We start from the raw sequence: 12461 nt of genomic DNA, 5'->3' as shown, positions 1-12461 counted from the left end.
CAATGGTGAGAGCAAAGAATTAAACAGGTTTTAGGATGCAACTTGATAAATTCATGGAAAACACAACATATAAGTTAAAAGGAAAATTCCTGAAGATGAGTTATGTTTAGGAAATTTCCCTTGTTTTGTTACACTCTGAATCATTCTTAACTGATCTACACTGATGAACTATTAGACCTATTCTGCAAAGTTTTTACTGCTTGTTTTCTGGTGAAAAACAGAATATTCTTTTTCTTGATCCACAGTGAGATTTCTAGGATTTAGTGTTTTTTGTTTGGTTGGTTTTGTTTTGTTTTGTTTTGTTTTGTTTCTTTTCTCAGGTATTCACCATTAATTACATCAATAAATGTGTACTGATGTTTCTAAAGGGGAATAACTCTCATTAAGCTTCTCATAACCAGCTCCCAAATGCAAATTTGAAACTAATACCAAACTTACAGAGTCAAAACAGACTTTTTTCCCCTTGTCATACTGTAGTCATAGATAAGGTCTTTTTCCATCCTTTGGACATAAAGGATAGACCTTTTCCTGTTTCATCTGGAAGTTTTACTTAAGTACTAGTATATAGGACAATGCAATTGCTTTTATTATTATTATTATTATTATTCCCTTTTCTATTGCACTTGTGCCTTTTATAGGCTTTTTTTTTTATATGTTGGCTCTTTTTGTCTTAGATATCGACTCTGGTATTAAGTAGAATGAACTTAAGCTGTTCTTAATGCTGGGCATATTACATCAAAAATATGTTACAAGACAGAAATAACCAAAACCATTTTGACTCTATTTTATCCACTCACTTTTTCCTTGTTATTCCATGTTTATGAACACAAGGTAGTCCATGAAAATTAATGATATGTTAGTGAATGCAAAGGTTCACGGAATGCTGAGAACCTACCAAGTTAATGTTAATGATTATTGTATAAAAGCTTCCAATTTAATTTGAAATGGGACTGCAAAATGGCTCATATGCTGAGATGTCCAGGACAAGAATTTATTTCTCAGTAATGGCAGGATGCCAACCTGCTAATACTTACCCAGGAAATCAATAGCAACTAGATGTATTTAGGTAGGTAAAAAATGTTGTTAATTCAGTTGTAGAAGACAAAACACTAATAATATTTCTTCTTACATTAGGCATTTACTTCAAATAGAAGAATTATAAGGCTTTTTCTAACATAAATTAAGGCCATTGAATGACGAGTATCAGAAAAATTTCCATCCAATTCCTTTCAAACAATCAGCATTTTCTCCTTAATTTCCTATATGCATCAGCAATACCTTGAAGCACTCAGCAGAAAAATATGATTTGATAACATATCTAAAATTTCAAAGGATTTATTTACAAAATTATTTATTTATTGTTCTATTGTTGGGAAGAATCTTTGTAATCACTGTAATTTGCTCCACCATGCTACCTCATGGGCTGCAGCGGGACAGACTGCTCCACCATGGTCCTCTCCATGGGTCCCAGATGAACTTCTCTGGTGCATGGAGCATCTCCTGCTCTCCTTCTTCATTGACCTTACAGTCTGCTGTGTTGTTCCTCTTACATTTTGTCACTCCGCTCTCCCAGCTGCTGTTGCACAGCTGTTTTTTTTTTTTTTTTTTTTTTTCCCCTTCTTAAATCTGCTGTCACAGAGGTGCAACCATCATTGCTCATTGTTTCAGCTTTGGACAGTGACAGGACCCTTTTGGAGCCAGCTGGAACTGGCTGAGAGCTGACAATGGGCAATGCTCAGAGCAGGCTTTTTCAAAGAGGAATGAGACTTGGTGAACCACTGCCAAGTAAGTCTTTGCCTAATTAATGTTTTATACTAGCCAAGGAGACAACAAGAGGAAATAAATAAATGAAAACTTATTTGGAGAGTGCTCAAGACTAATTTTGTCAATTGTGGTATATTTCAGTTATGCCATAGATATACTGGGAAACTGCTGTCCAAAGCTGAATCCAGACCATGAGATACAAGTTCCCTTAATGTCTTTGAGATGCACTTTAGAGAGATTTCTTATAAAGATGTTTCTTCTTGTTCTCTGCCTCTAGCTGGGACTTGGAGCTCTGCAGCAAAGGAAACCTTTGTTAAAGATGATGTAGGAGTTTCAGACACATTGTTTTCACTATTTTCAAATTCATTCAAACTCTTCACTTTACAAAATCTCCCTAGCTACAAAATTCCCACAGCCCATGACTTACTACCTGGAAGTTTTCTTCCTGCTCTCGTGTTATGCCCAGTCATGGTGTTAAGGAGGGAGAACTTTCTGCTGGCAGTGACTAGGGAGTGGATGAGAAATGGTGCTGGGAAGCTGGTGAGCAGCACTGCTGAGTTTTCAGTGGAGCATTTCATGATCAACAGGCTGCTGCGTTAGATTACATCAATAATAAGCGGATCAAACAAAATGTGTTGGGAGAAGATGCCCAATATTTCAGCCACTGGATGTGAAGGGAGTCTATATACAGTGACTCAGAATGATAAATTTTTGTGGGAAAGGCAGCTTCATGTGAGGAGCAACAATTAACAATCAACAGTAAGTGTGTGAGGGTGCACAGCCCAAGGATCACCCAGATGCCTCTGTTTTTGCCTAGAGACTTTAAAGGGACTTCAGGTGATGAGAAATGTTATTTACGAAGGCTAGACCATTCAATTCAACTAGTTCTTACTTGAGGTTTGGGCATATAGTTTTAGCTGTATGAATATTACATAAAGAAATAGTTGTTTTGTTTGTCCTGGTTGAAAAATATAGACATTGCAAATGCAGAAGGAATAGTTACCATGCTGGTTTTTTTTTTGTTTGTTTTGTTTTTAAATATGTTATACAGGAAAAAGTTTAGATACTATAGGAAATAGTAAAATTAAACAATCTATATATGTACTATCTAATGGAAGCAAAAATACATCCAATATCTGACTTTTAACATTATACCTTCTTCAACATTTTACTGTGAGCATTTGGAGTAAGTGACAGAGAATGAAATGAATTTTTATACTACAGCCATGTGATTGGAAAGAAGTTCAAGAAAAACAGGAAGGCTTTACTTTCTGTGCAAGATCAGCTGATAACCATGAAAGTTGTTCATCTGTCAGGTTGCTTAGAACTTATAATAGAGAGCTCCCAGTTTCCACAATATTCTATTTTGTCATTTTACTATCCAGAGAAGATAAAGATAAATTTTCCTTATATCAAACGTAAACCATCTTTGCTGCAACTCATTACCTACTTGGTAGGACAAGCATAGTTAATTTTTAACCTATTTATTCCAATGCAAGACTTTAAAAAAAACAACAAGATATATAAACATATATAAACATATCATCGTTGACTAGTAAAGTTTTAAATTGGTATAGCACTTAAAATAGTTTACATTTATTGTTATCATTTAAAAAGCTGAAAAACATTTTACTGAATTCATCTAAGATATAATTGTTCTCATCAGCTGAAAAATTAAAACTTTTTTTTTTAATGGGTAAGCTGATCTTCCCCTAAATTAAAGTAAGTGCTTATACTTTTTTTTTTTTTTTCATAAAGCTATTTAAGTGCAGAGCACATACGAATTTTGCTACAGCTACTCCCTATTCATCTCCTTAGTATTTTCTACCTTAACATGTATTTTCCTTCTGTACCATTTGTGACTATTGAAAAAGACAGTGATTTTTCTCTCTCTTCTACCATGATCACAGCTTTGCTAAAATTCCTAAAAGTCACTCTTTTCTTAACAATACTTCTTTCAGACAATTTGACTTGGTAAATGGAAAATATTTTATTTATTTATTTATTTTTTTGCCACACAGAATTTAACCACAGGTCCTGCTTCCACAGGACTTAGCTTTTTACCTTTGGAAAAGAAGGATCTGTATGAGATAAATGGAAAGAGAGGAAAGGTAATGATGGAAAAAATGTGTATTTTCACAACTTTGTCTATCTGCAAAATCTTCAAAATTTAGTTCTTCAAGCCTAGACCAGTCCATCATTTAATTGACTTGTATGGTTCCTGCAGCTGCAAATGTATAACCCTGGCCACAAGAAATCAACAGAATCTGGGCAGCATCTAGTAGAAATTAGCTAACTTTCTAATATACATGTTTTTTTTTTGATTTTTTTTTTTTTCATTTTGCCAAGGAAAATGTATTTTAGAAGTGATTTTTCAAGAGTAATGACAGGATTCTGCTGTATACTTTTGCAGGCTTCACTCTATGTTTTTAAGAGCAAATAAATAACCAGAAATAACTAAGCTGATCCTACCTTAATACATGTGGTCAAATAAAGAGCTTTTAGGAATTATTTTTAGTCTATGTTTGTTTGTGAATATATTTCTTAGTCATTTACTATTTCAGTTTTCTCAGGTTTTCTGGGTGGTGGGTTGCTATACATTTATTCCACAAGGTAACAAATGTCATTTGTCTGAGCATAAGAAGGAAAAGGAAAGACAGATTCATGTGGCTGCATGGGCTAGGAATTTATGCCTGGTAGCCTGTGGGGTGTGTCCTTAGCTCTCTCATTGCAGTCCCTGTTGTCACAGGTATGTTCTGCCAGGATAGAACAGAACAAGAGGACAATTCATAGCCCCTCAGGACTCTGAAGGGATATGAAAAATTATAAAGTAGAAAGAAATACTTCCCAAGAGAGAAGCGCTGTCTTTGGGAGCTCTAGGGCAAGTTCTGGTCTGACTCCATTGTTGTGGTGGTTTCTGACCATATGACCACAGCAATTCTATAATGGCAACCAGTATGGAGCTCTTGCTAATCGTTTAATTCACAAAGTGTCCCTGTCATTGTGTCCAGTTTGGACACGTCTTTAACAGCATGTAGTTACCGATATAAAAATTTAGACTAGGTAGCTACGTATTCTTTCCATCAAAGTCAAAATAAATACAGTGACTGAGGTATATTGGCTAATATTATATTAATTAAGTAGATACTTGCACTTCTTAAGAGTCCTCTATGACATTGATATAGGATTAGTTCAAGGCTGAGATTTAAACAAGTGAAAAATGCTAAATACTGCTATCCCTGTTATGTGTTTATCTAGTAGGAGAAATAGGATTATATTGTCTCCAGTATCTTAACATTTGTCAAAATTTGACTTTTCTAAGTTTAATAGAAAAGCACTTTTACTCTGAAAGTCTGTTTTATGTAATAAAGGATGTTTTGGCTATGTATTCCAAAATGCAAAATGAAAGTTTTAAGAATATCAAGCATTCAGTGGAATGTGTCGAGTTTCTGTGAGGCTTATATCATAAACCTAGTTAATAATCATTGCTACCCTAATAATTTAATGAAACTGCCCCAGTAATTAAATGCTTACTTAATTCATAGGAAAAATATAGCAAAGCTATTATTTCGAAATGTTCTACATATATAAGCTATTTTGTTAATAAAATCAGGTTTATGTATCTGACTATTTCTTTTTCTCTGAAGTCCTTCAAATTTCACAAACACTGCGGTTTGTGCTTATGTATAGTTTATACATGTAGAAATATAACTGCATACAAAATGCATACACATATATATCCTTTCTTTTCTGCAGGGCAATTTCTCCCAATTTTAAGTGGATGGTCAAAAGAGAAATAGAAAATGTCTTTGCTTGGCTTGCACCTGCACACATCAGCTGTGCATGTAAATGAATTAACATTGTAAGTCAGAGAGTTGGCCTGCTATCTAAGTTTATTATACTAATATTCTGGGACATTTTTCTAAATGTGTTATAAAGAATGCTTTTGACTTCCTCTTTGAGGTACTTCAGGTTAAATTTCAACTCTCTATCAGATATTTTCAGTCATTCTAAGTGGCTTCCAGCTGATGCTTCCAGAATTCTTGGACAAAACTCTTAGATTTAAGAAACAAACTATTCAGATGCAAAGAGTGTAAAAGTTTGCCTAATACTTTTGAAGCAAAATATCTGGGTAAGAACTAGATAGATTTTGACACTTTACACTAAAAACAAACAAACAAACAAACAAACAAACAAACAAAAACAGTTTAACATAATCCAGACTTGAAGAGGTGCCATACAAAGACATTTGTTAAACCATGTCTGTATTCTATTCTTCTTCAGTTCACTCAGCTTAGGTTGAGTGTTTGTCCATGCTCATTGATGAAACCACAGTGTACAATATGGCCTGCAATTACTGGCCCAAAATTTCAGTGAAATTATGAAGTAACTAATTATGAAGTTACTTGATTGCCTGAATAACGGTAACATTACTTACACCAGGTGAAAACTAGACAAATCAACTTTATGAAAATTTGCTCTTACCCATCTTTATTTAGATTTAGAATTTGTATAATTTTGATTTCACTCATGCTTAGACCTTTTTATATGAGAAAGAATTAAAAACTAAAGCATTTCTTAAACAGAAAGTAAGATGTGAGACGAATGATAATTTAATACAGAAGCTTTTTAGAGACATCGTGATGTAATTAGTTTACATCACAAAATGAAACCATTTTAAAGACTTTAGAGCACTCAGCTTATTTTTAATTGTATCTCAAAGAAAAATAGTCTTTCTGTTCCACAGATTGCTAAACCTGGAGGTCCGGGCAACGTGAATTAAAAGAAAATATTTTTTACTAAACTGGAAAAAGCAAGTCTTTCTATCTTCTTTAATAGGTGTGCATCTTCTTTATCTGAATATGCAAAAACTAAGCCAAGGAGCTAATTCCTGTTGTCTAACATCCTTTCAGTTAATAATTCAATCCATTCATTGATAGAAGGTTTACATGGGGATTGCACTTTAATAAAATAAATAAATAAATAAATAAATAATAATAATAATAATAATAATAATTTCACTGAGGGTAAGTAGTATATTGATTGCTTTAGGGGAAGATGTCCTATACGCACACATAGTACAGTCAGATCAATGTCCCAAAAGTCATGGCTCTTCAAATCATATTTACTAAACTGAGAATTAACATCAGAAACTCTTCTAGAAACACTATAAAACAGTCTGAAGCCAAACACTACCTTCATCTTGTCAGATCTTTGTAACTCAACTTAATTCAAAAACTGATGTACTAAATTGGACTGAATGTTCAATTAAAACTATACCGAGGGGAAGTAGAGGTTTAGGGAAAGAGTGTGGAAATGTCACTGTACTTCCTGTGAACTACTGCATATCACACCTTGATCACTTTTCCCCTGCTTTCCATGACTTTCTATGTATCTCTATCTTGTGATATTCATTTCTTTTCTCAACATGAGAGCTCTCTTCTTACTTGTCTCTGGTAAATTCATACACGCTTCTCTTTTGCATACTGTTTTCAGCTCTACTGTATGCTTTCTGATATAAAGGAATGAAAACTGCCAGTAAAAGAAGTGCAAAAGGAATGTGCTGTATATATTTTTACAATGATACATATTTTGATATTTTCTGTTTCTTCCCAATTCCTTTCCAATTAATTTTTGAGCATTTTTTTTTTCCGAAACGAAGCACAATTGATCAAACCTTTATTGAGTTTCAATAGCTAGTGTAGATCTTATGATTCTTATTTCTCTGCTTCTCTGCTTTTAATTCTTTAGACATTTCATCTCTATCTCAATTTCTCTCATAACTGTTCATAATGAATTATTGTTCTAATTGTCTTGGAAAATGCTGTGTTAACAAATTTGATAAATTTGATAACCATCATATCTGTTTCCAGATCACTTATGAATATGTTCAATAGCATAGGTTCCTGTGGATCTCTCCATAATGGTAAAAGCATCCATCTTTTCCAGGCCCTTTTTTTTTTTTTTTTTTTTTTTTTTTTTTTTTAACCATTTAATAATAGATACTGGAAGATTTTCTCTCTAATCCTATGTCATGTTTAAAAGAGGGGCTTTCTCAAAAGTATTTTGCAAAACTGAGTGTTTTGCAAGATTTGCAAACCAATTTCAGACATTATCTTTGTCTAGTTTATCGCCTTTTTTATAGAGAATTGTGCTTCCCAAAAAAACTGTTGACGTACTACTATATCATGCTCTTAATCATAGGCTAAACAGTTTGCTGAGTGCAGATATAAGCTTTCCATTTTATAGTTCTCTAAAGCCCTTTTAAAAAATTTGTATTACATTTGCCATTTTCAATTCCTCTGGTACAAAGTCCATTTTAAGTGATAAATTACACGCTATAGTTAACAGTTCAGCACTTTCATATTTCATTTTCCTTAGAACTCTGTGTGAATACCATCTGCTCCTGGAAGTTTGCTGTTATTCATTTTGTCAATTTGTTTGAAAACTCTTTTTACTAACATTTTATCTTAGATAGTTCCTGGGCATTGCCTTCCATTACAAAAAGCTTTCACAGGTGACCTAAGCTCTTGCACAGTGATGTAAGTTCATTCATTTTGGTTTTGTCTTATGGCCTCATTTTACTTAAAGACACCCTTAATGTCGTATTAATCTTTGGCCATACAGAACCTTTGGAAGGCTTCTTGCTTTTGGTGTGTTTGAATACAATATTATGAGGTTAAATATTTTCCTAGAACATCATGTTTCTCAAAGACTTCTTTCAGCTGTTGTAGTACCACTCAATTTACATTTAAATTTGCAGAATTTCATTATTTGTATATGATTTTACTCTCTTAAACATGATTTTTCTCATTTCTAAAGGACTCTATCATTTTATATTTAACCATGCCAACCTTTAGGCGTATTTTATACAAGATTCTTGTATTTAGATAAAAAATATACTTTTGGGCTAAAATTGGTATATAGTTATAACAGCCTCAAGACAATATTTTATTTTGTAAGAATTTCATCCTTTTGGCTTCTAGTGTCTATTTGTACATGAATGTTATTTTTGACATTGTGTTAATATATTAGTTTACTTTTTTCTACTTTTTACTTTTTACTTCTACATTACAGGTTAGCTTTTTATTAATTATGTCTTGTTCCAGGTAAAATGATTGAGACTGGAATCTCTTTATATTTTCTAATTACTTGTTTTAAGATGAGATCACTTAAGAAGAAATTTCTGAAAAATGTCTGTCATGCATTATGTCTATTCTGACATGAGTCAAAATGAGAGTAAGAGAAGTTGTCTAAGAGGGCTTCATGGTCTCAGTCTTTATGATTTCTCTTAATATGTCACAGACTGGGTCATTATTTTGTCTAGGTAGTCTATCTAGTATTTCTCTATTTGAATCTAAATTTTCACATACAGCACCACGTTCAGTCAGTATTTCTTCATCATTTTTATCCACTAAATACTGAATCAGGGGCCTCCAAGAGTATAAACATAATTTGATATCAGAGGTCTTGAAAGTACTGACACATAACATACCTCAAGGATAGAAACATAAATCACAAATGATCAATAACTGGTCACTAACAGATTTCAGCCTTGAGGGGGAACTTGTTTCAAGGCATCTGAAAAGGAAAAAATGGTATATGGATTCAGCTTAAAAATAAACAAAAAAACGTGCATAAAGAAAACACAGAGCAGAGAGTAAGAAGTTACAAAAGACAGTCAAATGTATAAGGATGGGAATAAAGCAAAAACTGAGAGAGGAACTGCTACCACACCTTGCTGCCAGCCCACTTAGGCTGTGGGCTCATTGATATTGCTGCTTATCCACTGCAGGTTCTTTCTCAACTCCAGTTGAAAAAGTGAACATTTATTTACTTATTTACTTATTTTTTGCAATTCTTATTTTGTTACTGTGTTTGCCTGAATATCTTTCTATAGTCGGTCTTGATCTAGTTATCTATACTTATACGTCATGGTTATATGCACTATTTTCTGCTGTTCCTTCTCAGAGTTTTATTCACCTTTAACGCATTTTCTTTGGAGTCAGGTTGCTGACCACTTGTGTACATTACATCACTTAGATCTTTGTATTCTTGCATAGATCTTGTATTTGTTAGGTTTTCTCTTGTCTTTGTTAGGTTTTCTCTTGTCTTTAGGTTAAGTCTATAGGATCATGTTGAGGGTTTTGTCTATTTTAGGTGTCAACAACATAGCTTTATTTTGATTTAGATAAAGCATGTATTCCTGGAATAGGCTGTATTTATTCCAAACTTGTTCCGTTATTCACTGCTCCTAATCCTTTCCCATACTTATATTTTGTCTCTGCACATATCAGTGCAAATATTCCAGAGAAACATTTCCCATTCAGTAGCTTACATGTGTTCTTTAGCACCTGCTTTCTCCTGCTAGATATGCATTAATGCAGAAATGCCATGATTAAAATTTCCCAACTAATTTAATGTTACCTTTTCAATTAGCAAAAGTCACTATATTGGCACACATACATATGTCTTTAAGAATTATATATCTTTCTTCTTAATATCAAGGATCCCCTGAAGAGGCATCCATACCACTGGAATGCATAGACATTGCCTATGGGAAGTAACCCACTGGAAAATGAAATGTTAGGCGGGCTGTACTGCAGTTGAGCTATCCAAGGGATGGATTTGTAATGTAGGGTAGTTTTGACATCCCAGTTCTCAGGTAACTCTTCCTTATAGTCAAGAACCACTCCACAGTAACTTCAAACCACATATTCACTCCAGATTATAGCATATTTTCCTAGTAAAACTGGAAAGAAGCAACTAATACCTTGTGGTGATTTCACACCAATAGCCAACTAAATTCCACCACAACACTTTCTCACTTCTTCTCAAAGGAGGAGGAGGGGGGAGAACTATGGTGGAAAGAAAATGCGCACAGGTTGAGATAAGGACAATTCAATTATAGGAAAAAGAAAGAGAAGAAAAAAAAAAAAAGAAAAAAAAAAGAGCAAGGGCCAAGTGGAAGCAAAAAGAGAGAAAAAAATATTTACTTGCCATCAGCAAGTGATGTTTGGCTATGTCTGGGGAAGCAGGGCCTCAATATGCACAGTGGTCATTCAGGAGGACAGGTGTTTTCATAACGTCAAATATACATTTTCAGAAGTGAACTGTTTTATATATATTTTTTTTTCTCTAAGAGAGGTGGGTCCATGTTGTTTGCAAAATGTCATCCCATTAAAGTCTTACAACTGTGCTGAGAGTCAAAGTAAATGCAATATTGTCCCTAAAAATATTTAAAAATAAAAATAAAATTAAAAAAATCTTGGATTTGAAAGAGGAAGAAAGAAACTATTGTTAGGACAATGAAATTGGATTGCACAGTAAAATGTACTCTTCTGTTTGTTACCTAATAGGGTGCCTGAGTAAATGCTGGTAAAATGTATTTATTCCAAACATTACTGTTAACAGTTCATTGTGTAACCGAAAATAGTTTTCCTTAGTAGGTGATATGGTACCCAATGTAAATTCAAACAGTTCATCTGATATAACCTGTGATGGATTCAAAGACATCACTCAAAACATTGAGTCACAGAACCACAGAATATCTTGAGCTGGAAGAGCCCCACAAGGATCACTGAGTCTAACTCCTGTCTCAGCCTAAATTCAGACCCAATATCTGAGAGCCTTGTCCAAGTGGTTCTTGAACTCCAGCAGGTTTGGCATTGTGACCACTGCCCCGGGAAGCCCACTCCAGGTCCCACGCACTCCCTCAGTGAAGAGCTCCCCTGTGACATCCAGCCTGAACCTGCCCTGGTGTGGCTCCATGCCATTGAATTGTCATGCCGAATCTATGTATAAGAAAGATTAGAAATGTCTTAGGTGAAAGCAAACAAGCTGCATTAGACAGTCATGCTTAGTTGATTTATATCCATGAGTTTTCAGACTTTGGCACTGCATCAATCAAGAGCATATGCTTCCTCATTAAAGGTAAGTCAACAATTAAAGTGAACCAGTACATCATGTAAGCTTGTATTACACAGTTACATGTAGCCTGAAGTTGAAATATACAAGATGCAAAAGACTTCATAAAATGATTAGAAGCCAGGAAAGCAACACCACCACATGAAAAATAATTTACTATTTTTTGATATATACTTACATAATTACTAGCTAATTTGGACATTCTTTTTTCAATCTGAATAGAATGCAGTTGTGGCCATAGGCACATCATTCTAATATTTCTATGGCAGCAGTATCTAATCCAAAATTGTGTACACCTCTATGCTGATATTACTTAATGTATGAAAAACTACATTTTGTAATCTAAACCCCTTCAACTAAATTTATCTAAATATGAGTAAGACAGACAAACCAACCTCATCATGTTATTATTTTCCTATCAGTACAAATAGGGTTTATTGCTATTATTATTATCATTATTATTATTATTATTATTATTATTATTATTTGTTTGGAAAAATATGTTAACTTGCCTTATAATATCAGAGCTGCAGAGTATTTTCTTCTGAGAATTTATGGTATGTCACACAGAGTAGAAACTCCTTATGTAGCACTTTGCCAGGCTACATAATTTAAATATAACTTTTGTTTTCCATAGAGGTTTTTCATCCAAAAAATACTGAAGGAAGTATCACATGCTGCAAAGAGAGGCGAATTGTAGATTTTCCTGGAAATATATGTGTTTATAAGTCATCCTCAAGATGTGTATGTCTTAAAAGTTATAAGCTAAC

The sequence above is a fragment of the Cygnus atratus genome, chromosome 1, assembly GCF_013377495.2.
Source record: "Cygnus atratus isolate AKBS03 ecotype Queensland, Australia chromosome 1, CAtr_DNAZoo_HiC_assembly, whole genome shotgun sequence".
Lineage (NCBI taxonomy): Eukaryota > Metazoa > Chordata > Aves > Anseriformes > Anatidae > Cygnus > Cygnus atratus.
The sequence above is the reverse complement of the archived record's forward strand: the minus strand, read 5'-3'. Positions refer to the sequence as shown.